Source organism: Euleptes europaea, chromosome 3 (assembly GCF_029931775.1).
Source record: "Euleptes europaea isolate rEulEur1 chromosome 3, rEulEur1.hap1, whole genome shotgun sequence".
Taxonomy (NCBI): domain Eukaryota; kingdom Metazoa; phylum Chordata; class Lepidosauria; order Squamata; family Sphaerodactylidae; genus Euleptes; species Euleptes europaea.
Window position 1 is genome coordinate 17,014,841 of NC_079314.1, and position 9,128 is coordinate 17,023,968.

Below are 9,128 nucleotides of genomic sequence, written 5' to 3' on the forward strand. Positions count from 1 at the left end.
TGGAAGGTCCCTGTAGATGGTGTCAACTGCTCTGATGACTGTGGGGAGAAATGCCCTTCCTGTGATGCTGCTGAGAAAGCACCGTACAAGTCCAAACGCTTCTGTGGTATCATTCTGTCTAAGATGGGCCCGTTCAGTGGCTGTCATCAATTGGAGAGCCCCATTCCGTACTTTGAGCACTGCCTGGATGACTTGTGTGCAGCCAATGGAGCACAAGAATCCCTCTGTCGGAGCATCCATGCCTACGTCACTGCATGCCAAGCAGCTGACGCCAAAGTTGGAACCTGGAGAACAGACACCTTCTGTCGTAAGTTTGCAGAAAGGAATTCCCATTTCTGATTTTATCAAGGGAGATTCCCCAAGTCAAAAAATAAGCAGTTTGAAATAATGATTCAAGCTATGCCAGGTTACACTTATATGACAACAGTTGAAGCAATGGTTCACTTTCCATGCAATTCTTAAAGGTACTTCTCAGGGTCTATCTCATCTGAACAACTTTATCCTCTAGGCTCCCTAGAATTACCGTCCATGATTCTGCTACCCACCTACTTCCCTTTGTTATTGAACCTCTTTTACTTCCCACTTCCCTACTTCCAACTACTTGCAGCTTTTCCTATGTTAAGAGTTGGGTCTCTCACCCCCCTTTACTAGCACTGCTTTCAACTTGATTCTCCTTTTCTTGAACGTTTTTATTCCCCTATCCATTGTTTCTTCAAGCCCCTATTTTTCATGATCTACATTGCCTCCTCCCCCCAGTTTCTTTTTGCGAAGGGTGTGAATTTGGACATTAATTCATCAAAATACTACCGAACCCATTCTTTAATATCAGGGAGGTGACAGGCATGATGATGACACACTTTCATCAGGCTTTAGCCCCCCACCCCACCCCCATGAGGCTGTCCCGCCCCAGCGGAGCCACAATAGGCTGCTGCTGGGAGGAAAGACCCTCCCAGCCCCAGCCAGCACACAGTTACGGCGGAAGCAGCCGGATGCACACCCCTGCCCGGCTGCGAACACTCTGCTTCCAGGTCGGCAATGCACCATGTGGCTGTAAAGGTAGCCGCTGGTAAGACTATGGCCAGGATTTCTGTCAATCATTGCACATTTCAGTGGTTTGGGGAAGGATTGTTTTTATATAAGCACTAGTTCTGTTTGCCCAAACCATGGCCACATCTGCTGTCTAATAGAAGTCAGATTTCTCCTGATCATGTCCCTGTTGAATTTTTTCCCCTCCATATACAATATGAAAAACCACTAACTGGTAAAAGCTACTGTTTTCTCTTTCTGCAGCCCTTACCTGTCCAGCCAACAGCCACTATGAGACATGCGCTACAACCTGCGATTCCACCTGTGCCAGCTTGTCCACTGTGCCCCAGTGCACAAAGAAATGTTTTGAAGGCTGCCAGTGTAATGAGGGCTATGCGTTTGATGGGGACACATGTGTGCCTTTGGACAAATGTGGCTGTGTGCACAAGGGACTCTACTTCAAGGTCAGTCTCTGTGTTCTGGTCCTGTTGTCCATTTTTGGCTTAGAGGGCTAACGCAGACGGTAGATTAATACATACTGGAATGTGCGCACCTGCTCCACCAGGAGTCCAAATTAAGCAAGCAACAGCATTAGCCAATAAAGTGGACAGAGAGGGGTTTTGCCAGCTGGCACAGGGGAAAGGTGAGGGGGTTTGGAATAGAGGCACGGTCCAGGAAAAACCACTCCTTCCCAGTATCGTTGCTAACCTCCCAGTAGGGCCTAGAGATCTCCCAGAATACCAACTGATCTCCAGATGATAGACATCAGTTCCCCTGAAGCAAAAAGGCTAATTTGGAAGGTGGAATGAATACCTTTTTGTTCTCCAAAACCCTACCTCCCCAGGCTCCAACCCCCAAATCCCCAGGAATTTCCCAACCTGGAGCTGACAACCCTATTCCCCTATAGTGGCTCCCAGACTATGGAACTCCCTCTCTTGAGAAACTCTTCATTCTTTAAACTTCAGGGGACAGGTCAAGACCATTTTCTATCACATTGCTTCCGAGGTAACTGAGGATAGGCTGGCTTTGGTTTTTGTCATTAAAAAAAAAACAACCTTTCCTACTGTTTAGTTTATCCGTTCTTGACTTTTTTTGCTGTGTCTGATTTTTTTTTTAATTACATCTTGATTCAATGTAAGCCAGAGTATGGATCCTGTCAGATGGAAAGGCGCAAAATAATTATTTAGAAAACTACAATGTAATTTTTTTTAAAAGAGTAAATCATCATTGGAATTTCCACAGAGTGCATCCTCCAAAGTAGCCATTTTCTTCAGGGAAATGGCCTCTGTGGTCTGGAGACCAATTACAACTCCGCAAGATCACTGGCTTTGATTTATGTAATAAAAATATATTGTGTACTCTTCCCCCCCCCCCCTAGTTCTGACACCGTTTGCTGTGTCTGAGGTTTTTTTTTTTTTAATTATATATGGCTTTCTTATAGGGCACTTCATGGATACTTGTACATGGAATGGCACAATATAATTATTTTAAAAAATGACTGTAATTTCTTTTAAAGAAAAAGAGTTAATCATCATTGGATTATCCCTGCTGCTTTCCCATTCTTCCAATTATATTCGCTGACCAAAAGATTTCCCAACAGGCAGGAGAGAGCCTCTTCTCGAGAAACTGTACAGAGAAATGTACCTGCGCTGCCTCCAGCCAATTCACCTGTGAGGAAACCAGCTGCCCTGCTGAGAGGTCCTGCACACTTAAGGAGGGCATGTGGCACTGTGTGGCACAGGATGGCCGGTGCATTCTCACCCCAGGAGCCCAGCTCACCTCTTTCGACGGCACCTCCGCACAATACAGCTTCAGTGGCGTCTATGATGTGGTCTCTGTTTGTGATGAAGGCTCCCTCTCCTGGTTCAGGGTGTCAGTGCGTATCGAAGAGGATGAGGAAGAGGAGAGTTTAATAGCTGGGAAGGCTGTCTACGTCCACTTCCCAGAGGCATCTATCATCCTGAAAAAGAACAGAAGGATATGGGTAAGAGGTCATAAGGCAGAAGTGTGCCATGGGACATATCTGGGATGGTATAATATAGCCCAATTTCATCAAATCTTGGAAGTGTAGCTGGGTTAATACTTGGAAGGGAGACCTCCAAGGAAGACTCTGCAGAGGCAGGCAATGGCAAACCACCTCTGCTTAATTACTTGCCTTGGCAACCCCACTAGGGGTCACTATAAGTTGGCTGAGACTTGACAACATTTGACATGCACACCCATGAAATGGGAAAATCCTGAGGTTACTAGGAGCTTTTCATTAATCTCTACTACAATTTTTAAAATTTATTAATCTTTAAACATTAAAGTAATAGATTAGTGTGACAGGCCCAAAGTCACTCAACAAGCTTCCACAGCAGAATGGGCATTGGAACTAAAGTTGCTTGTCAGTGGCTGGCATCCAGCAGGAGATTGGGGGACAGGGACGAGGGAGGGGGTGTCCCATCGATGGCATGATGTAATTTCTGGGACGGACTCAGATGTGCTATCACAACGTTCTAGGGTTCAGCTGAATCTCTGTGGGAGAATCACAGAGTTTCCATTAAAATCTAGAGCGGCATGTCACTTCTGGGTTCGGGGGGGGGGACATGACACGCTTGATGCAACAGCAATTTTTGCCTTATTTTTTCCTTCTACCAAGCAGTGGTGGGGGTCAGGAGCTACCAGCAGGACATCTCCTGGCACCCTAATTTGGAATGCAGCTTCCCAAATCTGACACCAATCACTACATCACACTGCTTCTCAGCACTCCCTACAGGTGCTCCAAAAATGAAAAGTGAAGGGACTCTATCCTCAGGAAGTCCATTCTGTAGCTTAGAAGCTACCCCAGAGAGAGCTGAGGACCACAGTGAGCATGAGTTCAATTAACCTACAACCCCCAACTGTTTTAAAGAGTAACATTAAGTGGTCCACATTCATGAAGTTTCAAGTTTATGCATAGCAGACTCCAATATTTCTTTTATTTTGACTGCCATTGGTTCTTCCATATGATATCATGTGGTTCCTACTGGCATAGACATTTGTTCAATCCCACATCTCCTTCCCTGCCCTGATCTTCCTATGTTCCAGGTCAACGGGCGCTTAGTAAGTCTGCCATACAAGATCTCTAAAGCCATATCTATGAGCAACGTTCATGATGGCATCTTGATCGACCAGGCCTCTCAGATGCAAATTCATGTCCACCGTGATGGAGGGTTGACCGTCAGAGTCAAGGAGAATTTGGCAGGGAAATTATGTGCCCCCTGTGGAAACTTCAATGGAGATACTGCCGATGACCTGAAGACACCCAACGGAGAGGTGAAGAAGAATATTGCTGAGGCCCTCCGTGCTTGGAAGGCAAAAGACATCTGTCAGTAGTAAGTGGCTTAACACACACAGCCTCTTTGTATGACCTGCAGCTATGACTTCATTTTGGAAGTTTTGTGTGACAACCAATGTTAGCAAAGTTGAGAACTAATTGTGTAATGAAGAACATGCATCCCTTCATGATCTCTAAAATTTCTGCAGCCTAGAATGACCCCAGGTGCTCTAGGCACTGCCATGGGAATTGTAGAAAAGCCATCACCATATCCAGCAATATCTGCTATACACCACAAGCATTGGACCTATAAAACAACTGCTGCATTCTCCCTTCCCCTAGGACAATATCCCACTTTTTGAGGCTGGTTATGATTGTATGCAATGAGAGATGGAAAATGTCCCTGTCAAACTGAAGTGAAAAGTATCTACGGTCACACATTTGTCACGCAGGTAACCAGTAACCTTCCAATGGAACTCATAACTTTGTTCCACTGTTTCAGAGCTTTCCAGATCATCAGCATCATCTCACAGGATGTACCGAAAGATGACAGAAACCTCTGAGCGACAGATGCTTGATATGAGCAGCTGATAACTTTCTTCTTTCACATTTGGTGTCTCCCTTAGACCTCCAATGAGCATCAGCTTTGTTTTTCAACAGGCATAATATACTGCTACCTTTAAACAGTAGACACTGTATTTCTATAAGCAGTAAACACTATTTTTATATCTATCTAAATAGGGGAAGGCACTGGCAAACCACCCCGTAAAACAAAATCTACCTAGTAAACATCGGGATGTGACATCACCCCATGGGTCAGGAATGACCTGGTGCTTGCACAGGAGACCTTTACCTTTTAAATAGGGATATCACTCAACTAAAAAAATCTTAGTTCATTATGCATTTTATCTAACTGCATACACAAGCACACACAAAGCTGCCTTATATTGAATCCGACCATCAGTCATTATTGTCTACACAGACTGGCAGCAGTTCTCCAGGGCAAAAGGGAGATGTCTTTCATAATACTCACTACCTGATTCTTTTAACGGGAGATCCCAGAAATTGAGCCTTCTACTTGCCCAGCAGATGCTCTTCCAATGAACCACAATTAAATCTTCACCCATTTGCTTATGAATAAAGCATCTTTATATGAATAAAGCTTTGAACAAAAACATAATCTTCAGTTTTATCTGTGTGTTTATTTTGAAAAGTTGTATGTCACTTCCTCAGACTTTCTTGAGGAAGCTCAGTACTATTTTTATTTATTTATTTTACTTTACTTAGAGCCAGAGTGGTGTAGTGGTTAAGAGCAGCAGACTCTAATCTGGAGAACCTGGTTTGGTTCCCCACTCCTCCACATGAGTGGTGGACTCTAATATGGTGAACTGGGTTGGTTTCCCCACTCCTACACATGAAGCCTGCTGGGTGACCTTGGGCTAGTCACAGCTCTCTTAGAGCTCTCTCAGCCCCACCTGCCTCACAGGGTGTCTGTTGTGGGGAGGGAAAGGGAACGAGATTGTAAGCCAGTTTGATTCTCCTTAAAAGGTAGAGAAAGTTGGCATATAAAAACCAACTCCAACTTCTCCTCCTCCTCCTCCTCTTCTTCTTCTATCCCACTTTTCTCTCCAGTGAGGACCCAAAGAAGCTTATATTGCTCTCCTCTCCTCCATTTTATCCTCACAACAACCCTGAGAGGTAGATCTGCCTTGAGACTGTGTGACTGGTCCAAGGTCACCCAGGAAGCTTCCATGGCAGAATGGGGGATTCAAACCTGGGTCTCCCAGATCCTAGTCTGACACTCTAACCACTACACCATGTTGACTTTAAAACAGTAAAATAAAGCAAATCAGCATAAACACAATCATCATGAGGAAAAACATGAGTAAATACTAATATATCAATTCAGGCAAGCCAAGGCATAGAAGCACATAAAACAGTCTAAAATAATGTTGATAAACCAGTCCCCAGGCTATGAGCGGATCATAATATAGCCCCCCAAAAGAAGTTAATTGTAGAGGAGGCACCTATTATATTAGGTGCACTGGAACACAGGTAGGATGCTGCTGCTGCTGCAGTTGCCTTGTTTGTGGGCTTCCTAGAGGCACCTGGTTGGCTACTGTGTGAACAGACTGCTGGACTCGATGGGCCTTGGTCTGATCCAGCATGGCCTTTCTTATGCTCTTATGTTCACCCATCTCTGTCCCAAAAGAGGCATTCCCTCCTGTGTGTAAAAGGAGGAATGACTCCTCTAAGAAGGCACATTCCACACATGGATTTACATTTAAAATATATATATTTTTAAAAGAGCACCACTTAAATTAACATCTAAACAAATGCACTGATGGGGAAAAAGATCTGCCCCAAACAGAAGGGTGTTGTTTTTTCAGGCGGCCTGCAGGCTAGAGAGGCAAGAGCACAAAAACCTTGGCTTTCTGCACAGCTTAGCCTCTACTGGCAACTCTAGAAAAGGAGAATTTTGCTTACGACTGAAAGATTTGCCCTCAAGCCACCTAGCTCTAACCCAAACATCATGTGAAAACCCATCACAGAACTTGCTCGCTCCAGAGTCTTCTAGTGTGACAAGGACTCATGAACTCTTTCCTCTTGTTCCGCTTACTGTTTTTGTTGATGGGCCAGCCATGCTAAGAACTGCCCCATTATTGTTGTATGGCAGAACTGTGAATTTTCGTATGCATTCATCTGAGAGTGCAGAAGGCCCTGAACATTATGCTCGAATATTCGTCAGCTATCTCAGCATGTTCTTGAACATCATATTCCTCTTCTCCTTCTATGTAATAGTAAAACAGATGGCCAAGTGCCAAGGGGTAGGCCACTGACAGAAAATATAGGGAACTTTCCAGGTATGCAGAAAGTAGAGTTACTATCTGAGCTACAGGCCAGTTTCTAAGATAGAGGAGAAAAATATAACAGCAAAGTGATGTGTCTGTGGAAACCAGTTTAAAAATGGATGGGGAATTCCACTGTCTGACCCCTTTGCCAATTGGAAATGATTCTGTTACTCTATATTCTTTCCTAAAAGTAGCCTCTTGTCTAGAGTATAGGTTGTGCATCAAAACAAACAGATGCGGTGGCACACCCATTTCCTTTAAAACCAGCCATGGATTTTCATGATCCACAAAGTCAAAAGCTTTGCTTTAATCTATGAAACACAAGCTGATTTTTTCCTAAAATTCTTCTGTATGCTCTAGCGACCAATGTAGATTTGCAATATTAGGGGTGTGCACAAATATATATATATATATATATATATATATATATATATATATATATATATATATATATATATATATATATATATATATATATATATATATATATATATATATATGTATATATATGTATATATATGTATATGTATATATGTATGTATATATGTATATATGTATGTATGTATATATATATATATATATATATATATATATATATATATATATATATATATATATATATATATATATATATATATATATATATATATATTTGTATTTTTCAGGTTTAAGTTTATCAAACCTGGAAATTTTTGAAAAATTCAGAAAACTAGAACCCAAAAAGATGGTGCAGCAATGCTGCAGTTAGGGCTGTTGAATTAAAAAAAATTTGGTATAGTTTGGATTCGGCTGAATTTGGCCTGTTTAGATTCGGGATATGCTGAAGTCCGAACTCCCCTGCTTCGGGTCCATGCAATTCGGCGGGAATTCAAAGTTCAGGAAAAAAATTCGGCCGAATAAAGCCATTAAAAACACAACCGCGCCTTTCCGCAACTCTGGGGGGGCATTTTTGGGGGTAGAGGTCCCAAACTTTCAGCAGAGTTTCAAAGGACGTTTCTTGAAAGACCCCCCAAGTTTTGTAAAGATTGGGTCAGGGGGGGCTGAGATATGGGCCCCAAAAGGGGTCCCCCCACCCTTAATGTGCATCTCTGAGCAGAGCTTGCCGCCCACGCACAAAGCTCCCAGCCCCGACAAACAGCTGAGAAGTTTTTTATGAATGAGGGAAAACCTGAAGACACACAACTGAAACCCCCCCTCAACACACACCCCAGGCAGAACCGGCAAAAGCCTCGTTTGGCTTCCCCCCTCCACCCACAGAAACTGCTCCCTCCCCCCACACACACAGACTCTGCTTCCCCCCCCACACACACACACAGGAGAAAAATTATAGATTAAAGCCCCCAAAGGGGTCTTACTGTGGCTGTCTTCTGTTCCATCAGGAGGGGCTGGGGAGGACTGGGTAATCCAAGACGTTTCCATTTAGGCACGGGACATTTTGCTCTGGAGGAGATGCATACAGGATCCCATTCATCCCAATAGGGAAAAGGGGAAAGGGGAAAGCCCATATCTCGGGACCCCCTGACCCAATGTTTACAAAACTTGGGTGGTCTCTTAAGAAGGCTTGTCTGAAGCTCTGCTCAAAGTTTGGGATCTGCACCCCCAAAAATGCGCCCCCTGCAGCCATGGAAAGAGAAAAGGGGGGAGCCGATATTTCTGCCCCCACTGAACCCATCTTTACAAAGCTTGGGTGGTATCTTAAGAAGGATTGTCTGAAGCTATGCTGAAAGTTTGGGGGCTGTATCCCCAAAAAAGCGCCCCCTGCAGCCACAGAAATGGAAAAGGGGGGGAGGTAAAAGGGGTGGAGCCCATATCTCGAGACCCCCCAACCCAATGTTTACAAAACTTGGGGGGGTATCTTAAGAAGGCTCATCTGAAGCTCCACTGAAAGTTTGGGGTCTGTACCCCCAAAAATGCGCCCCCTGCAGCCATGGAAAGAAAAAAGGGGGGAGCCC

At 44.0% G+C, this 9,128-nt stretch overlaps 1 long non-coding RNA gene across 1 annotated transcript; it reads left to right on the plus strand.

Annotated features, from left to right (window-relative positions):
• Window positions 1–215: 215 nt before the first annotated feature.
• Window positions 216–2,716, plus strand: LOC130475501 (uncharacterized). The gene is made up of 3 exons (XR_008933243.1): window positions 216–307; window positions 1,291–1,490; window positions 2,627–2,716. It is a non-coding gene; the product is annotated as an uncharacterized LOC130475501 (long non-coding RNA).
• Window positions 2,717–9,128: the final 6,412 nt, after the last annotated feature.